This window comes from Globicephala melas, chromosome 9 (assembly GCF_963455315.2).
Source record: "Globicephala melas chromosome 9, mGloMel1.2, whole genome shotgun sequence".
Lineage (NCBI taxonomy): Eukaryota > Metazoa > Chordata > Mammalia > Artiodactyla > Delphinidae > Globicephala > Globicephala melas.
The window spans coordinates 19,991,513-20,011,473 of NC_083322.1; the positions used below are offsets into that span (position 1 = coordinate 19,991,513).

Genomic DNA, 19,961 nt, shown 5'->3' on the forward strand with positions numbered 1-19,961 from the left:
TTTAGTTTTATTTACAGAACAAAACGATGAGGTGTCAATAATCCTGTTAGTATGGGAGGAAGCGTAATTAGGAATGACAAAGGGAACAGACTGAAGGTTTGGAACTCCTGCAGAAGAAGCCCACAACACTCCTTTACAGAGAGGCGCTTTCGACAGTGGAATAATTTCCCCCTGGGGGTCGGGGGCGGTGATGAGAATGCCATTGTTCGGATCATTTAAGACAAACTAGAGGATGAAGGAGCAGTCATTACAGGCTGTTGAACGTCCACAGTGTAGTCAGATGTAGGACAAAAACCTGTCCAGTCCTCAGGTTACAGTCCCTGCGACCAGATGACACAAGCTGACCCTGAGCCCATTACCTGTGACTTCTCTGAGACACTAGGATCCCTGGGCTGGTAGTCAGGCCCTTGGTAGCCATAGAAAGCTTCTGAGGTTAAAGGGGTAGGAATAGAAGAATGATAAGAATCCCCCACTGGAGTAGGAAGAAACTAAGGGAAAGGGGGAGAAAAGCAATGTGGGCGCCCAAAAAGAAAGACTGGGGACCTGGGGAGGAAGGAATGGAGTGGGGGGTAGTTTGAAAGCCAAAGGAAAAAAATAAAAATTCAGAACTCTGGATTTTATGAGTGTTCAATGAGTGAATGATGGAAAATGGTTCCATACAGGCCTGTACCGGGCAAAAGACGGTCTACCTGGTGAATGAGGTGTACAGCTGCAGAGCGAGGAAGAGGCAGGGTTTAACTTAGCTGTGTGTCTACTCATGCCCTTCATCTCACTCTCTGACCGACTTCACCCTTGATTCCTCTCCTCGGTGATGGTTGGGGCTGGATTTGGTTATCTTCCCTAGATGTTACCCTCAAATCATTGCAGTTTAATTCAGTAAACATTTACTGAGTCAAAGCAAAGCCCGTGGCACTGTGGAGGATACAACAATAAACACAAAACAACTAAAACCTCAGACCCTTAGAGACATCAGAGGTTATTTCATCCAAACTCCAGTCTTCACCTAAGCAGCCCCTCCTTCCTGTCTGAATACATCCAGTGATGGAGAACTCACTACCACCCAAGAAAATCTGTTCTGTCTTTAGAGAGCTCTATTAGAAAGGCATTCCTTATATTGGGCCAAAATATCTCTACATAAGATAAATTCTATTCATTGATCCTACTTCAATATCTTGAAGTTATAGAGCTAATTCAGCAACCCTTCCCAAATATTTGAATCTGTCATGTTTCCTTGATCCTTACTTTCTTGAAGCTGGACATCACCAGCATCTTTGATTGTTCCCAATATAATAGGATTTTAAGTCCCTTTTGGGCTTGACCACTCTTTTAGCTGCTCCGCGGCATGTGGGATCTTCCTGGACCGGGGCACGAAACCATGTCCCCTGCATCGGCAGGCAGACTCTCAACCACTGCGCCACCAGGGAAGCCCGGGCTTGACCACTCTTGAAGCGTGGGGCCTGGAGCAGTAATTCAGGTGTGGTCTAACTGTCTCAAAGCAGAGCAGGGCTGTCACCGTCCCCTTTGGAACTCCATTCTCTAATAATATAGCTTGTGATTCCATCGACTTTGGCAGCCTCTCACTGTTGAGTCGCATAGAGAGCTTATTGTCGACGTTAGCTTATACTTTAAAAAAAAATGTGGTCCCATCTCCCTGATCCTGTATTTGCAGAGTTGTTTCCTATGCGCACATATAGAACCTCGGTCGTATCTATATTACATTTCATTTTGTTAAAAATTGCCCCATAATTTCAGCATGCAAAATTATCTTCGAATTCAGAAAGTCTATTTTATGCTGAGGGGCTTTGATCATGCACTTGTAGCCTGAATAAAACGGGGTCTTCTTGATTCTGCCTTAAGATCCATCCCAACTTGACGATATATCCAAAAGAAATGCAAAATCAACCTTTTCAAAGCATTGACAAATTGCAGAGTTTTCTACTGATAGTCTCTTGAGGAGGCATCAAAAGAAGGAATTACATCATGTACTCTGAAAGGCTTCCTAAAAACCCCTTTCTGTGACCGATGCTCACGTCCCTCCCGGGTCCCCGTGCTCACAGCCTTCCTCCCACCTTCTTGCCACCCATCCTCATGCCCCCTTCCCCCCCAGGGTGCTGCTCCATTCTTTCCCCCTGGCCGCATCCTTTTTCTTTCTGGAGAGCTCCATATATTTTCAAATGTAGGTCAGTTCAGCTTCTCTCACTTTTTCATTCCTCAGCATGGTGCCCCCAGGTCAACATCAAAATGCCTTATTAACACCAAAAACGCCCAGTGTTAAGCAAAGGTTTCTTTCTCCTTAGCCAGGGGAGGATTGTAAATACTTATATTTATTGTTTTTTCATTGCAGTCATAGGCAAATTTGATGATTGTGTCTCTTCCATCTTTATCCAAGTTATTAGTACATTTGTAGAACAGGATTAGTTTGAGAACAGAGCTCTGATACAGATCCCAAGAAAACCTTCCTCCACGCTGTCTTGATGCGTTGAGGACCCTCTTTGGGGTCTCACCATTCAATCAGCTAATCCTTCCAGCCCACATAACCCCATGCGCTACAAGGGTCTTATTAAAGAGTCCTTGATGCAATTCAGATATTCTCTCTTATACTTCCTTGATGTGAAAGCGTCACCACTTCGTTGAATTAGAAAACAAGACCAACCTGGTAGGGTTTGTTCTTGGCAATGCCAGGCCTTTTCTTAGTGCTCACCATATCATTTTCTAAATAATCATATGTCTGCCCTTTACTGAGCCAGTGGTCAATATCTGGACCCAGCTCATTTGTTTGTAGTTTTCAGAACCTATCAATACATTATTCTCACCCTTTCCAAAGTAGAATGAGGTTTGCCTGTCTCTAGTCCTTTACCTGCCCCTACACTGTTCCTGCTGAGATTAACAACTCAGTGTGGAGCTTTTTACCTGTGAATATCTAAACGCCTCCTGGCACCATCGTATGTTCAGCCTGTACCATTTCTGGGTATTAGTGTCCATGAGTTTACTGACCACGGTGGAGAAGAAAACCGCCTTTGACTTGCTCTAAAGTTACTTGCTTTAGCATGGAAAGGATGTTCTGCATCATTCCTGGAATCTCCTTCTAATCAGCTAGTGCCAAACAGAAGTCCTCAGGCAAAGTAGAACGCTGGCTGGTCTTTAGGAAATGAGAGATGAGAACTTCTCTGGGATGTTTACCCCATCGTGCTGGGCAGACAGGCTGCTCTGTACCTTCATGGCAGCCCAGAGAAGCGTGGGGCCTGGAGGAAGATGGAGCAGATAGTTGGAAAGTAGAACAAAAAGCAAGCTTGGATATGATACAGATGGGATGGAGGAGTGGTTGGCTGGATTCGAGGAGAGAGAGTGGTGTGATGAAGATGCTTTTAGCGGCAGTATTTTTTTGTTCCTTTTAAACTAGCTTTTTTAAAAAATGGAGAATGTAATACTTGCACAGGGTAAAATGTCAAAAAGAACAAAAGATATACAATGAAACAATAAAATATATGTCACCCTGGCTCCCACTCTGAGGTTTCTGCTGGTAAGTGTTTTTTGTATCCTTCCAAAATGTTCTGTGTATATATAAAACTATATAGATATGTATGCACTATTCTCTACATTCAAAAATATGCAAACATATACACAAATACCTTTCTGCATTTTTTTTCAGAGCATCGATTACATGGATTTACTTCATTTGCTTGAGATCTATACTGTGTTCTATTGCATGGGTGTAACGTAATTTTAACAGCAGTGCTTTGAGGGAATGAAAATAGAATTGTTGCCAAACCCAAGGTGTTCATCTTAAGTTTGAAGTGGAGAGAGTAACTGACCGGTGCACAGGTTTACATTTCAGATTCCTGTGTAACCTGAGATGTGTCACTTCAACATCCCTTGCCTCAGTTTGCCTAGCAGGGAAAGGACATCACTTTCTTTCTTGATTCTAGTGTCAAAAAATATGAGACAAGGCTCCTTAGACACAGGACGTGGGAAAAACAACTACTAGAAAAGGTATGTAGTAACATTTTCTCACGATCTAGGGGTGGGGCATGGGCGGAAGGGAACCCTCTCTGCCCAGAGCGACACTGAATTGCGCTGATGTGGGTGCTGCGTTTGCTGGGCACCCATGAACAGTCATCTGAGCAGATCAGCAGGCCTGGTCTGCACTCACCTGCTTTATCTTGGCCCGTCGCTAGCCCTGCCCAGTGCTGTGTTGGGAAAGGTTTAAGAACTGGCTCTCCACAAAGATAAGAGCCCTGGTTTGCAGTGTATGCTGATCCCCCTGGTGTAAATATTTCCACCATGGCTGGTTTCCAGCTATCAGCATAGTGTCACTGAATGCAGGGTTGGGGACAGATGCACACAGTGGGGTCTTTCTGGCTTTTTTTTACAATCTTGTTTATTTATTTATTTATGGCTGCACTGGGTCTTCGTTGCTGCGCGCCGGCTTTCTCTAGTTGTGGCGAGCGGGGGCTACTCTTTGTTGCAGTGCGCGGGCTTCTCATTGCGGTGGCTTCTCTTGTTGCGGAGCATGGGCTCTAGGCACGTGGGCTTCAGTAGTTGTGGTGCACGGGCTCAGCAGCTGTGGCACACAGGCTTGGTTGCTCTGCGGCATGTGGGGTCTTCCTGGAGCAGGGCTCGAACCCCTGTCCCCTGCTTTGGCAGACGGATTCTCTACCACTGTGCCACCAGGGAAACCCATCTCCCTGGCTCTTAACTATCAAGCACCACTGTGGCCTTGGGGCTGTGACCATGGGGGGTCCACAAGGGACACCCAGCGTTTGCAAAGCCTGCAGACAGGAGTGCTTTGGGAGGAAGCCCTTTCAAGCCTGAGGAAGGAGAATAGGGGGGAGATGTTAAGGAGGAGAGAAGTCACCTTGGGTCTCTGCACGGTCCCCGGAAACTCCCAGAGGCGTGGTCTGTGGCTCCTTCTGCGCCGACTCAGTACAGGCACCTCTTCCCTTCTTACTCTTCCTCGTGGCTTCTTTCCTCCCTCACTTTCCTTCTACCCATTGTGGGTACCTTGGCCCCCCTGACGACCCTTAGGCACTGCTTGGGTCTGCAGAAGCTGCTGAGGGCTGAGGAGATTTCTCAAAGCTGGTGCCAGGGGGATGGAAGGTAGTCCTCACAGGACACTGAGCAGCGGGGAAACAGTGGCCTCCTGTTTCCGGTCTCTTCTTGCTGTGCCTTCTCTTGAGTCCTGGGACCTCCCCCCTGCCCTGCAGCGTGGGGAGGGTCAGGTTCAGGAGGACGGAACTTTATCAGCACCACAGCACCACTTTATCAGGTCCACTCAGTCTGACCTTCAGCGGGCTCCCCGTGAGGGCAGGTGCCAGGCAGCTCGTTAAAACGAACAAGCTCCAGCCCTGCTCTGCGCCTCCGTGTGGGGTGTTCCTGAGGCTGACACGCCAGAACTGCGCACATCCGCTTCAGGTGAGCACGACTCTACATTCTGTGTGTTGTGCCTTCCAGCCCCCGGCTGGGTTTTCTCATTTTCACTTCACGTATTGAGATATGCTAAGGGGCTCTGTAGGGAGTTCCTGGCAGGGCACATCCTGGTGCCCATTCCTGCCCAGTATAGTCAGTATCATGCATCCAGCATGCCCCCCTCTGTCCTTCTTATTCTAAAGCCAAGTGGGCTCAAAGAATAAGAGTTAGAGGCTACTGAGGCCAAGGTCAGGGGAACGATTCCCTCTGTAAGTCACTGTATTTTAAATTATCTCTGGCTGTGTAACCAGTCACCTCCAGCAACATCTTGTCTCTGCTCCACAATGTCTGGGACCTCAGTTAAAAACACCCAAAGCTGGAATCATCTGAAGATTTGACTGGGCCTGGAGGACCCACTTCCAAGGCGGCTCCCCCGTGGGATGCCAAGTTGTGCCAGCTCTTGGTGAGAAGCCTCAGTTCCTCTCCTCAAGGCTGCCTGAGGGTCCTCACCACATGGCCGAATACCCCAGAGCAAGTGATCTAAGAGACCAAGCTGGGAGCTGACACGTCTTGGATGACCTGGCCTTGGAAGTCACACCCTGTCTCGGCCGAGTCAGCTCTGATTCTGTGGGTGGGGACTGCAGGACGGCATGAATACCGGTTGGCAAGGATCACTAGGTTTATTTTGGATCCTGGTTATCACAGTCTCTTAGCAGATTATACTCAGACAACCTGGCAATCATCTTGGAAATGTGTGCTACCAGATAAGGCTTTTAACCCATTAGCACAAATCCATCTTCAGTACAAGGAAAACAACTGAGGCCTTTGTGCTCTTTGTACCCCAGTCATAGAGGCCAAGTGACTAGCTTAAGCTGCTTGGCAGGTGAGTGGGGCAGAGGCAAGACGGAGCCTTCACGTGGAGGCCATGAATGGCATCTGGTTCTTGGAGTTCAGGCGTGCTATAGGACCTCACGCCTCCTGGGACTGAACCCCCAAAAAGGGTCACACGGAAGTGTTTACATTTTCTTGTTGTAGCCAGATATGGAGTTGGCCAGAGCTGGGACTCTGCTGTTTCTGGCCAGTTGAGTTAGGTCACATGCCTACCCCACCCCTTGCATCCTCCCATTTCTGATTCCTGCAGTTGAAAAGACAAGTTTGCTCATTAGTTGGAGGAGAAGGAAGAATGCTGGAGAGAGGTGGTAGGTGAAGGCGTCTGGGGAGGAAGGGGATTAAGACTTAGACCCCGGGAGGTGTGGGAGCTGCTTCGGGGCCCAGATGACCAAGATCCACACGGTGTGTGAGTGGGGGAAGGGAGCGAGCATCCCCCCCCCAACCTTGGCACCAGACCCCTGGTGTGGCCTGGGAAGCCACAGCAGAGCGGCGGGGCTGGCTTTGCCCAGCGGTATAGGTGGGCAGAGGTGATGCAGAGGTGTCCTTCCATCACGTGGCTTGTGGCAGTGGACTTCCATGACGAGGCCTGTGAAGAATAACATGATCACACTTGCCGCTCAGCACAGCCACCCTTGGGGGTCTCTGTCACATGGGAGGAGACAGGGAGGGGGCTATCAGTGGAGGCCAAGTCTGCATGAGCAGGAGAAGGCTGAGAGGTGAGATTCAGATGCGACCATCACTGTGTCCTCGCTAGCACCCACAGGCTGGAGAAGCCTGAGATGGTTTGGGTCTACTAACAATACCCAGCCACCAAGGTCAAGTACAATCAGGAAGTGGGGTGACATAGGGACGCTCCTCCTCCACCCTCCTCCAAGGGCAGTCGTTTCTCCGTCCTGTTTTTACTATTTTATGGCCTGGAGTCTTGGAAATAGAACGCTTGGGTTAGAGGCTGACTTAACCCCTTAGGAAACAGGAAAGAATAAGTTTGTTTCAATAGACTGAGAATCTTGAGAGCAGCTGCGCGTACCACGAAATGGCAGCTTTCAGAAGGCTGCAGCCCGCTGGAGTGTGTGGTGGACATCTGGTGACACACCTGGAAATCAGGGGTCAGTGGGGAGTTGGGCCCTTCTCGCTGTCTGGAACCCTGGCCTTCTGTTTCCAGCGCAGGGTCATGGAGGAAGGCTCTTTCCTCCCAGTGTCTGCTGAGTTGGAATAATGTTGATATTTCTACTCTCCTGAAGGTGGCGCCACAATTTAGGTTTTTAAGCCGCGGACTGCCTGTCGTTTTTCATCCAGCACCGGGTGCTCCGTCTGAAACCCAGCCATGGGGCCAGCTACTGGGGGCGGGGAATTCTCTATAGTACCACCAGGCTCTGGTGATTTATTTAATGAGCAAATCTGGCTTTTAATCAACTTAAATAGAAGTTCTGTTCCTAGACTAATCAAACAGTGGTGGCTAAGTGAAGGAAAACGTAAGGATTTCTTCTCCTCTCTCCTATTAAATCTGGCCTTTTATTCAGCCTGAAAGATGAGCCAAAACTCTACTCCTCAAACCCCTCAATAAACTACCACCAAATTGCCACAAAAGTAGCCTCCTTAGAACACAGGACTTTATGAAGCAATGCGCCATTTAGCTTCTCCCTCTTGTGGCCGTAAGCCAGCCAACGACCTACTCAGCGTCCCGGGGGGGGGGGTGGGGGGGGAGTGGGTGACTTACAGACCCACTGTCAGCAGGAGAAAAGCTCGTGTCTCTCTTTGCCGCTCCACAGCCGGTGGGATTGGGGGACGTGTGGGAGCTAGGAGGGTTTGTACCTACTGCAGAAACCTGCTTTGAACCAGTATGGAGGCTGCCTTTCCTAGTGTGTCTGACCACCGAGAATGGTCAAGATGACAGAGGACCTTCCAGCCCTCACTGTGTGGTGCTATTTAAAAAAGACGTGGTCTTTGAAAAGCAATGCTGATCCCTTACGTGTGTATCGCACTTACCTTAGAGTTTCCAAGCACATGAATAGATAGTGTCTCCCTTGAATGTCACTATCTCCAAGGGGTAAATGGGGCAGGTGAGAAGATAGAGTGTCACTGAGAAAGTCTGATCTACCCCCAAATTATGGAGTTGGCGGATGTCAGAGCCAGCTCAAGGACCCAGGTCTTCTAACTTCCGGTCTAGAGCACTACTCATCCCAACCCATCTCCCATCTCCCCAGCCTTGAGAGAGCAAATCCAAGGGGCCATCATTAATTAAAAAAAATCAGGTCCCACACTGTTGCTAATTTGACTGCTCTGTTCTTCCTTACGGAGACATTATAACTGCTCCATTCAGCACACCTTTCACCTGGTTGTTAAGTGGAAGAGGAAGGAAGGAAAAGACCGTTGGCCATTCAGCCCCACTGGCGCCCCTCACCTGCCCACTGTCGGGCCAACTCTTCGCCTCACTTCTTCTCTGTCATTTGGCTATGCCAGGCACCACATGGCATTCATTTCTCTGAATGAAAATAAATGACGCCACACACTAGGCAGGAGATAAAGAATAATAAATACATTTTATCTGCTACCGCTAAAAAAAAAAGATCTTTGACTTCCCATCCATCCATCAGAAAATGGACCTGTGTCTTACCAGCAATAGTCACACACACACACACACACACACACACACAAGCTACAAGTGAAAAAATCAAGTTGTATTAAAAATACATGCTAGATGGCTGAGAATGGAAGCAGAGCTGTTTTTCTCACTCCCTCTCCCCCTCTTGCAGCATTTTTATGGCATGCCCTGAAAGCTGAGTGGCAAACGGACATTTGAAAGGATCCCCCCCTCCCTCCCACTTTTATGGAACTGTATTCCATAAGTAACCCATTAGGGTTTTTCATGGGGCTGTCTGGGCTGTCACCTCTGAGAAAGGCCTGAGATGGTCCCGTGTAGCAATTTTACAGAAGATACCTCGAAGTGGGACCACGACCAGGGTGAGGACAGCCTGACAAGAAGGAGCCCTGAGTGTGAGTGCCTCCTGGGCGCCTGGCTTGTCTGTCCCTAGTCTCAGTCCTGCCTGGAGAAACATTTGGCCCTGGGCTTCCTGAACTCCGGATGGAGGTCCAAGAAGCAGCAGCATCGAGTTATTTCGTTATGTTTCTCTGGACTTCTGAAACTAACCTGATATCGCATGCCTTATCTAGAGTCTGGCATCTGGGGTTTCTGAGAAGAGAGGAGCCGGATCAATGTATTAACGCAAGCTAATAAGATCACTCCTTGCTTCTTTCTGTGCCCTGCGATACTCAGCAGAGGACCAGAGGCTCTCAAGGCTCCACTCTGTCTCCTGGAATACCCTTCCGCCAAACAACCCAACGTCTGGTTTCATCCTCAGTCTGGCTTGGCTCTCTCCTTCTCATCCAGGCAGCCACCTCTCCAAAGCAAAGCTTCAGCAAGGCCTGTCTGGGTGGGCCCGGCCTGACCCGAGTGTGCCGTCCACCTTGGGGCTTGTATACCCTGTCAGCACACAGCTGGTTTCAGTCTCCCTGGTTTACAACTCTGATCTCTGAAAATAGAAGCCCTACAGGAAGGCATAGAAATGTATGCTGTTGTCAGTCATTTCCACCTAATAAGATTCCCTTAAGGTGTCTTGATGGGAGGACAGGAATGGACAGGAAGTTGCTGGCTGTGGGGAAAAAGGAAAGTGGACAGCCACGAGGGAGGAAGCCAGAAACCATGGGCTCCTTTCGAGGGTCATCCTTGGTGGTTGCCCATGGGGTGGGCACAGTTGATGGTGCCATTTTGGGGGCTTGTGGTGTTGCGGGGATGAGTGAGGAATCCGTGGAAGTCTGGGGCTAAATAAGTGTGGGAATCCCTTCAGTTTCTCTTGGAGGATGGGGCACAGTGCTGCCTAGGATCTAGGGTTTTGGAGAAGAGAGGAGCCGGTCGGCCTCTTAGTAGAAACAGGACTAGACGAGTCAGGTTACCCAGCGAGCTCTAGCGCCCTTGGCCACCCATGCTATCTCACCCAGCCTCCCCGTCCTCAGGTCCTGTGTGAGGGTTCTGGGGCGGGGTTCTGATTCGGCATGGGTGCCTGTGTCGGTGTAGGCTCTGAGCACCTGCGGGTCCCTCCGACCGTCGGCGCCCACATCCGGACCTTCCGAGGCGGCTGTGTGCCTCATCCCCCGTACGGGCCCCTCTTCCCCACACAGCCGCAGGCAGGGTCGCCCGGCGGGTGTCCGCAAACGTGGGAGCGGAGAGCGGGGGCTAGGCGGGCGGCGGCGGGCGCGGGGTGCAGGGAGGCGTCCCCTGCCCCCTGCCCCCTCTGCCGGCAGCTCTCGGGCGGTCTAGCTGTCAGCCGAGCTCCAAGCCAGCCAGCACGAGCCAGGGAGAGAGCGGCGGCGGTTGGCGGGCGGCGGGCGGCGGGGAGGGGCGGGGGCGAGGCGAGGGAGGGAGGGAGGCTGGGAAGCGGGGAGGGCGGGAGGGAGGAGAGGAGGACCCAGAGAGCGCCAGGCAGCTGGAGTTTTTGCAGCGCTTGGCCGGGCTTCAATGCACAGCAGCAGCGAGCCGCGGCGGCAGCAGGCAGCCCGGGAGCTCCGGCGGCGGCCGAGCCAGCGGCGGCCCCGCTCCCTGCCCCCTGCAAACTTTGCAAGCAGCCCGCCCGGGGGGCCGGGGGACGCGCCCGGGAGGCCCGGCTCGGCCCGCGGCCGCGCTCTCCGCTGCCGCAGCGCCGGCGGCCGCCGCCGCCCCGCGCCTCCCCGGGGAGCAGCCAGCGGCTCCAGCGGCCCCCCAGCTCCGGCCCCTCGGCCCGGCCCGGCCCGGCCCCGGGTGGAGGCGGGGGCAGCTGCGGCGCGGCCGGCCGCGTGTGGCCGGGGGGCGGCCGCCGCTACCCAGGGAGGCGCGCCGAGGCGCCAACAGCGCTCCCCGGCGGGTCCCCCGCGCACTCGCCTCGCCCGGGCAGCGGCCCGACCTGGCGAGCATGGGCGGCGCGGAGTGACGCCGCCGTGCCCGCTTGGCATCAAGGACATTCAGCCCGCGGGGGTGGGGACGAAGGGGGCGGCCCCGCGTCGCCACCGCAGCCCCCGAGAGCCGCCGCTACTGCTCGGGCTCCAGGGCTGGGTGGGTGGGGAAAGGGGTGCTTGGAAGCGAGCCGCATTTCCCGACCTTTTTGTTGGACATTCTGCCCACCTTGGACGCCGCCAGAGGAGCTGTCAAGCCCCGTAGGCTCTGATTTCGCCCTCCGTTTCCCTGGCCTCCCCCCGGGTTCCCCGTGCCTCGGTGGAGTATTCGCGTTCGTTGGTTCGGGGCTGGGGCTGGAGGAGGCAGCCACACGCGCGCACACGCACACGTTCAGAGGAGGGCGAGAGGCAGCGGCACCGGCACCATCTGCAGTGTCAATGCGGCGCTCCCGCTGAAGCAGGCAAAGCGGCGCTTGCAGGTAAGGAGCCGGCCGGGCGGCCAGGCGGGCGGACGAGGGCAGCGCGGGAGGAGATGCCGGCTCGGTCCGGAGTCCTCGAATGCCCCGGAGCCAGCCCCCTGCACGCACGCACACACACACGGGCGCACACACATATACACACGGGCACACGCCATGCACGCGCACCTGCCCACGTCCCACCTGGACACCCACGTAGGTGCCGCGCGGCCGGATCAGGTATTTCCCATGTTCTTTCTCCTCTGACGCTCCCGAACTCAGACTTCTCTAACCAGGACTTTCGGGGTGGGATTCTGTGTATTACTGCCTCTCCCTCCCACCTGGCTAGGTTGAGGGAGCGATTTTTTTCAGTTCCCAGCCGCTGGCATCCCTGGCTGGTTTAAAAAACAGGAGAAGTAATGGTCTTGGGAGACCCGCCCAATGTAATCTCTGCTCCGTGGCCTTTGCGCACCGTGGGATTTTAACGCGAGACAGACCGACAGATACTCAGACAGATCTTTGGAGAGCGTGGTGGCCCAGCGCGCGGGGAGGAGGCCACAGAGGCGGATGGGGCGGCAGTTCTGTAGGGCGGTGCATATGGAACAGACACTGCGTTTCCCCAGTAAGAGGCAGCACAAACGCCTTTCTGAAGCGAGGCACTGCTTTCCCGGCAATGCGCCTGGATTTCAGGCAGGAAGGGGCTTAAGCATGGCTTTGGGTGTGTTGTTTGTCTAGGGAGAGTGTGTGGGGTCGGATCCTCCGTAAAACGTCTAACCTACTCACGTCTCCAGTCTGTGGACAGCAGCAATCTTACACGCACTTGGGTGTCCCTAGCCTCTCTGCACTGTGCAGGGAAGCGTGGGGCTGCTTCCCCTGTGCCCGCGCCTAACACCTGCCACATGCCTTTCCGAGCGGTGTGTCTGAGAAATAGAACTAGAAGGGGGATGGAGGGGGGTGCAGTGCAGGAAGGGAGGAGGGTTCCCCCCTCTCATGACCACCTCAGCAGTGTCCACCCTACAAGAAGGCCAGGCGTTCCTGGGTCTGGCAGCATCTCCCAGAGCCAGGCTGCTCTTGACGTGGAGAATCACTCTCCAGAAGCCTGTGGTTCAAGGTTCTATTTCCCTAAAGCTCGTCCTTTCTTTTTCTCCCCGGCTGGAGTTTCACAGGCTGCTCATTTTCAAACTTTTTCTGTAGGAGGTGGGAGGGGGTGGGGTTCCAAAAGGGGTTTTTCATAGTTCCCACTTTGCGGGGGGGTGGCCAAAGGCCAGTTCATTCAGGGCTCAATTGTAGGGAGGAGAATGTGAGACCCAGGTACAACATTATTTTGGAGTTGAATATAGATATAGCCAAGTTCTGCGTTTCTATAGCTGTCCCTTTTGGCGTAGCTTGTTGGGCAGCTTGGCAAGAAATGGAATCAGCTTGTGCTCTCTATACAAGATCATGTGTTCAGAGTGTCCTACAAACCCACCAGTGGGAAAAATATGTTGGGAGTTTTCCAGAACATGAGGAGAAAGGAGGCAACATTCTTTTGAACAAGTGGGCCTCAGTGCTGGGCACAGGATTTGGTTAATTCTGTAAATCCTGAAGATGGGTGCTGAACTAAAGGGCCCTCTTCGTACCCCCATCTCTGCTATTTCCAAACTTTTTTCAGCTCCTGAAAAGGTCTTCGGCTAGGCTGGGGAGGAAAGAACCAGACGTCCCCGGGAGGGAGATTGTGTTCCCCGCTGTGCGCTGTGTGAGCTGCCCTTTGATTGATTGAAAAAGGGTAGATGGAATAAAGCAAAGCTCTCACAATGGGGAGAACCCAGTCAGGGGAACAGACATTATTTTCTTTTTAAGAATGGTGGTTGTGTGTACACATACCCAGATATGCACACGCCTTCTCAAAGAGCCTTGCTGTATGTGGTCAGCTCGTCCATCCACATGTGACAACGGGACCCAGCTCTGTCTTTCGGGCTGTGGAAGAACCGGAACACTTTGCTCGCATGCCCTTTGGGTGAGTGGCCAGGGAGATTCCACATACGCGTGGGGCAGCACACGGTTTTCTACAGAAATAGGGAACTCCAGCGACAGTGGGTGGCTCCCAGGTAGACGTTTCCTCACGGGACCTTGAAGGGGCAAAAAGGTGCGGTCCAGAGCGGCCTGAAATGGCTGTGCGTCTTCCTCGTAGACCTCTGCCCCTTTCTCTGCTTCCTTCCCCTACCTTCTTTCCTTTCTCGGATGTTTGCAGGCTCAGGACCCATCACATTCACGCTAAGCCAGCAGTCATTATGCCGGTGATAAGCTAAACGTTTTTTAGCGTGGGTCAAAAAATCCCCACACTTTCCGAACTTAGTGTTAGGTACCAGTTTGGTTTCTAGGACAAAGCAGGCGTTAATTAACATCTATGTAAAGCTGGCTGTACATCTCATTTTTTCCGGGTTCTCTGGCCCAGCCCCGGAGCATGTCACGTTGCCACTCTCCCTCTCCACCACTCCTCTGTGACCTTCCTTTTAAGTTCTCTGGGGTCTTCCTCATTGCTCGGAAGGGAATCAAACTGGAAAAACCCCAACCGCGAAAGCTTCTTTTCAGCAGACCCTCCCTGCTGCCGGGCTGTGCTCCAGGCGCCTCTGCTGTGAGAGCGCGGCCTGGGTTGCCCACGAGCCGTTCTTTTTGCCCTATTTGGTACTCCCGTGCTCTCCTCTGTCCTCCCAGCACTTCATTCTGGATGCCCACCGACGCGCTTTGCAAACGTTTCCGGAGGAATCTGAGGCCACCAACTTGTTTCCTTTTTGCTTCTCTGCACCTCTCCCTCGCCCGCTGCTTCTGCCGCAGCCGCTGCTCCCCGCAGACAGGGAAATCTGCAGGGCAGAGTCTGCCTACACCTGGCCTCGGATCCTTTTAATCACAATGAGGGCTGCTGGGAATTAAGTGGGGGCTTTCTAGGGAGGCAGCAGTCCTGAAGTGGAGAGAGAGCTAAGGGGGTGGGGAAATCACCCCCGCTTAACTCCTAGTTATCACCAAGCTTTGATGCAAAGAAACGGCTGCCGATCTCTCTCCTCCTAGCCAGCGAGGGGGCATTTTTTCAGTTGTTTCTCCCCCCTGCTCACCCGGAGAAACCACTGCACAGACAATGCCACCTCGGAGACCTGTTGCGGTGGCTTCAGCAATGGGCTGTGACAACAGAAAACCGACCCGCGCTCTAGGCTGTGATGAGTCTGTGCAACAGATGCGCCAGTCCTTCTGGGCTCTCTTCTCCTCTTCTTACTTGTGTCCAGCGCTGCCCAATGTGAAACTGGCTCAGACCCTCCGGCAGTTGAGCAGGGCTCATTTCTCTCCCTTGACATCCCCTCCTCCTTCCCACCTCCCTTTCCTCCCATCCCTCTTCCACCCCCTTGCTAATCCACCTCGTGGCTTTGTGCATACATCCACCGGCCCATTCGCCCTCAAATTTGTGGCACTCCAAGAAATCAATATAACATGAATTTAACGACAGCTGGATGATTAAGTGTTATTTATATTTAAGAGCGGCATTTAAAAAAGATGGCGCACTAATAAATCAAACGACTGTTGGGGAGATGCACGTGATTAGGGTAATTGCCCGATAGGTTCTGTTGATCGAGGCTGGGTCCACGTGCAGCCCTGCGGACACTAGCTTCCTCTTTAGTGGCTGTGAGTCCCACTGCTCCCTACCATGCACCGCCACCTGATCCCCTCCCTCAGTCTGGACTTGCCCCCCTCTTCCTTCTTCCCTCCTTACTGTCCAGACTGGAGCCTTTTAGTTGTGGCAGGAACGTGGAGTCAGCAGGGAGACGGAAGGGGGCTCTGCTGCGAAGTGGTAAGAGATGGATCTTGAAAGTGGAGAAAGGCAGGGGGTCCTAATTCCCAGAACAGAGGCCTTGTTCCAGAAGGAGGAGGCTGCTTCCCTGCTTGGTATGAAGCAGCTTGGAAGAAAAGCTTCCCGAGGCCCAGGGTGAGTCTGCGTGAGCCCCAGGATCCCCGTGCTTATGGTCAGGTGGCATCAGCCTCCCCAGGGAAGAGGTGGTGAGGACGTTGGTATTTGTCCTTGTGAAAACAACAGAGTGGAAAATAATAATAATTAATGATGACGACGCTGGCTAGTATTTATTGAGCACTTACTTGGGGGAGGCATCATTTAAGGGTTTGCACAGGTTGGCCCCACGTCTTCCTTGTAACAGCCCAGAGAGGCGCTCACTGTTACTATCCCCATTTCCTGGCGAGGAAACTGAGATGGGGGGAGGTGGGGGGTAGGTGAGGATATTGTCCAAGGTCACACAGCTGGTAGCGGGTGGAGCCAGGTCTCAGCCTAGGCAGACGGACCTCCCTCCTTGTTACTATGCAGTTTGCATCCTTAGCAAACCCTGGGGAGGTTTGTGGGAGAGTGGGCTGGGGTGAAGTTTAGAAGATCTGGTTTCTCCCTTGGACCGCCTCTGTGACGCCAGGCAAATCTATTCATGTTTTGAACCTCGACTTCCCCCTTCATCACATGGGGCCGAGCCTTATCCTTGACTGTCGTTGGTTGTGAAATTGCGAGGATCATTCTGGCAGAGTGCTCGGTTTCTGAGGGTGACTCTTACCTCATTTGTCAGCTCCTGTTTCATCCTGGGAAAAAACGGAGGAGGAGTGAATGAGTGTGTCCCGCTCTCTGCTTTTCATCCTGTGAGGCTCTGAGTCTTGTGCTGGTAGGAGTCTAGTTCTCCCAGTGGCTACTTCCAATTTGCTGGCGCTGTAGAAACGGCACTCTCTCACTTAATCCTTCAAATCACCCTGTAAGGTGGGGATTGTTTATTCTCATTTTGCTGGTCTGGGAACTAAGATGGAATGAATGCCCCGGGCTGCTACGCGGTACCTAGTCTCTTCGTTCTTGGGGAAAGATGCTCATAGTAGGTGCTCAATACTTGCTGGCTCATTCATTGATTAGCCCTAGGGTTCCAGATTTTGGAAGACAGAGGCAGGGAAGGAATCTTTGTCTGTGGATGTCATGCTGTGCTGGGTGCCTGGACCATATGGTGTTGGAGCAGAGATTCACTGGAAATCGGTGGAAACGGGCTGTGGGTGAGGAAGGTCTTTGTGCACACTTAGTGCAAGCGTAGCGCTTAGTTAGGAATGACATCCCGATTCTGAGAGGTATGGGCAGTGAGGCCCTGCTGGAGCCCGTGCGCCTGGATGGGTGCTGTCCCACCTGAACGTCGGGCCTACTGAGCTGCCTGACCTGACCTCTCTGGCCTGAACACGTCAGGGAGCATCGGCAGGTGCTGCAGTTAGTTTGGTTTTTCCCTCTGGACCACAACCTTTTATTCTGCACGTTATTTATTTGGCTTCTCCTCTACGCTGAAGTGAATGAAGCTTCTGCCAAACTTGAGGTGGCTGGAAGGGTGCACTCGGATTTCATCACCACCCCTCTGGGCAGCAGCAGGAATGGCTGCCACCGTTGGCCTGCTCAGACTCGTGCCAACAGGTGTGTGCGAGACCTCAGGCATCCTCTCTTTGCCAGCTAAGCTTGGCTACCCCCCGCCCTCTCCACGGCGCGTTCTCCGTGAACCAGGATTCGCAACAGCAAATTGGATTTTGGAATGTTTTGTCAATCCAACACAAAACAGATCACTAGCTAAGAGGATATCGTCTCTGCAGTCGATGTGCTGAACTCAGACTAGCCGAATCAATTCCCAAGGTCTTCCAGGGACAAGGATTTTCATTAGGAACCATGAGGAGAGGAGCTGTGGAGGAAGAGGTCAGTGGAACCAGAGGAAAGGAAAACCGGAGCTGGTCAAAGGCTTTCCTGGTCTTTACTCAAGATCGGGTTCCCACTTCACATCCTCATTGAACTTGTCTGCTACGAGCCCAACTCATGGATTTCCTTCTGGGTAGAGTGGGGTCGGGCACCAGGGCGTGAACAAACCATTCTTTGGCTTTGGCCCAGAGGTCAAGAGGAGGGACAGGAAGCCGAGGAGAGCTGGACGATCGCTTCTCCTCTCGTGGAGGGAATAGACAATGAGAGGAGAGCCTGGCAGGGCGGCAGCCCCTGGGATGTGTGATTGAACCAGCCTGCGTGGAACGTCAGCTAACTTTGCAGAGAAGGTTAGCGTGGATTTTCTTCCTCTCCATCTCAGTCCTGCTGCCCGAAGGTGATACCTACAGTAGAGCAGAATTTCACAGAGCATATTCTGTGAATAGGTGGTACACATACACAGTTTTCACGGTCAGAGAAGTTTGAGAGGGCTTCCCTGGTGGCGCAGTGGTTGAGAGTCCGCCTGCCGATACGGGGGGCGCGGGTTCGTGCTCCGGTCCGGGAAGATCCCACATGCTGCGGAGCGGCTGGGCCCGTGAGCCATGGCGGCTGAGCCTGCGCATCCGGAGCCTGTGCTCCGCAACGGGAGAGGCCACAACAGTGAGAGGCCCTCGTACCACAAAAAAAAAAAAAAAAAAAAAAAAGAAGTTTGAGAAATCCTGAGTGTAAACCAGAGAGAAAGAGGTTCTTTGTTGCAGGACTTCTCAGAGCCTTTAAGCACTAGAATGTGGATTGGTTAAAACTACAAGAAGTAGATATACTGTGCAGTGGCCCTGGGAACCCCCCAAGAAATGCTGGACTAAAACAAGCACTTTCATTTGCCTGCTCCCGACTGTGAGTGAAGGGGTGGAGTCTATAATAAAAGTTTCAGTTGAATTTTCACACTAAGTACTAGGTTCTGGTGATTATATAGATACTGGCGTTCCAAGAAGAATTTTGCCAGGTGGGTAGACAGTTCAACTCCACATTCAGTGTTTGCCCCTTGTCCTTCCAAGGCAGCCGAGAGGTTCTCAGACAGGAATGAGATCCAGGAGGTGTATATTTTCTCAGGTTCCTACATGATGCTGGTATGTCCCCCTGGTGAAACAGCACTGGTGTTGTGGGAAAAGCTAGCTTTTGGGGACAGATGTAGATGATTCCAGCTCTGTCACTTACCAGCAAAGGGGTCTTGGGAAAAAAATCACCTTATGTTTCAGTATTACCATTTATAAAATGAGGGGATTGGTCAAGATGAGTGATTTAAAAAATATTTATGCAGTGGAATTCTCTATTCAAATTCAATTTTACGTGGAATTCTAATACACAGAACAGAGGCAAGATGGACTGTTCTGGTGAAAGTGATGGAGGAGCCCAGGGCCTGACACCCTTGCCTGTCCCCTCACCCCCAGTCTTGGCCTGGGTTTCCTAGAAAGCAGAGCCCAAGGCAAAAGCTGATGTGGTAGCACTTTGCTGAGGGGTGGAGTCCCAGGGCAGCAAGACTGCAGGAAGGAGGGAGGAGAGGGAGGGAAGGAATGCACAAAGAATGACGTATCACCAAGCTAGCCACAGCTTCCCGAGGAAACACAGCTGGTCGCTCAGGTGCTCAGGACGTACCGGGAGAAGCCTGATGGGAACACGGTCTCAGAAAAGTCTGGAGGATGGGTATGGCCGGCATCCATCCTCCTGCTGGGTTCTTCCTGCTGCAGCTCCCTGGGCACCTTTTACCCCACGAGGCAGAAACTCTCCCGCCCCTTGGGGTCGTGATGCCAGGTCAAACTAGAGCCTATGGGGTCAGGCCCGGGGGCTGGGGCTTCCGTGGGGCTCCCCCCGAGTGGGCCTGAAGGTGTTGCACCTGCAGGACCCTGACCTTTGCCCCTGAGGGAAGAAAGGGAGCAGGAACTTTAGGAGCAGAGGAATGAATGGGGTGCGGTGTCCCAGGGGCCGCTCCAGCTGGGAGCAGGGCAGGGGGTTGAAGCCCAGAATTGGGGGTGGGGTGGGATGTTTGGTGGGGTTGAGCGATCTGGGCAGGTACGTAAATTGAGGGTCTGTGATAATGGGTTCCATATAAGGAAGATATGGTTCTTCAGAACAGAGTCAGCGAACCACAGCAGGATGCTCCAGTAAGGCCTCCTTCAGCCCCCAGCATTCACGACTCTGGCCAAAATAGCCAACTACACTATGGATCGCCCAGTTTAAACCCCAGAGGAACCAGGTGAAGCATGCGTTCCAGCCAGGTTTCCTATCTTGTAGGGCTCATTGACTAAAGGCATGCCTTCCACGTGGTGGTATGTGAACATCTCAGACACTTCTGTTTGTGATGGCAGAGGGGCACAGCTGCTGGGAAGCTGGGGACAGATGCAAATGACCTTTGCCCCCTTTCAGTTTTAAAAAATTATTGTAAGCGTTGAAATACAAGGCAACAGGGGACATTTCTGCATAAAAATTTTCCATAGGTCATTGCCTGGAGTCAGCACCCCTCCCTTTTTTTTTTTTTTTTTTTTAAACAACTCTTGTACTTT

General features: G+C 52.5%; 1 protein-coding gene across 4 annotated transcripts in view; it reads left to right on the forward strand.

Annotated features, from left to right (window-relative positions):
- The window catches only part of PLXNA4 (plexin A4), a 608,317-nt gene that overhangs the window by 147,703 nt on the left and 440,653 nt on the right, over positions 1–19,961 (forward strand). The window contains exon 1 of one of the 4 annotated variants that reach the window (XM_060305300.1): positions 3,505–3,520. The exons of 2 other annotated variants lie outside the window; for them this stretch is intronic. The gene's annotated coding sequence lies outside the window, so the exon portion shown is untranslated. Of the gene's footprint in view, positions 1–3,504; positions 3,521–11,230; positions 11,700–19,961 lie in introns of those variants that run through there. One more of the 4 variants, XM_030853839.2, reaches the window with a different exon arrangement.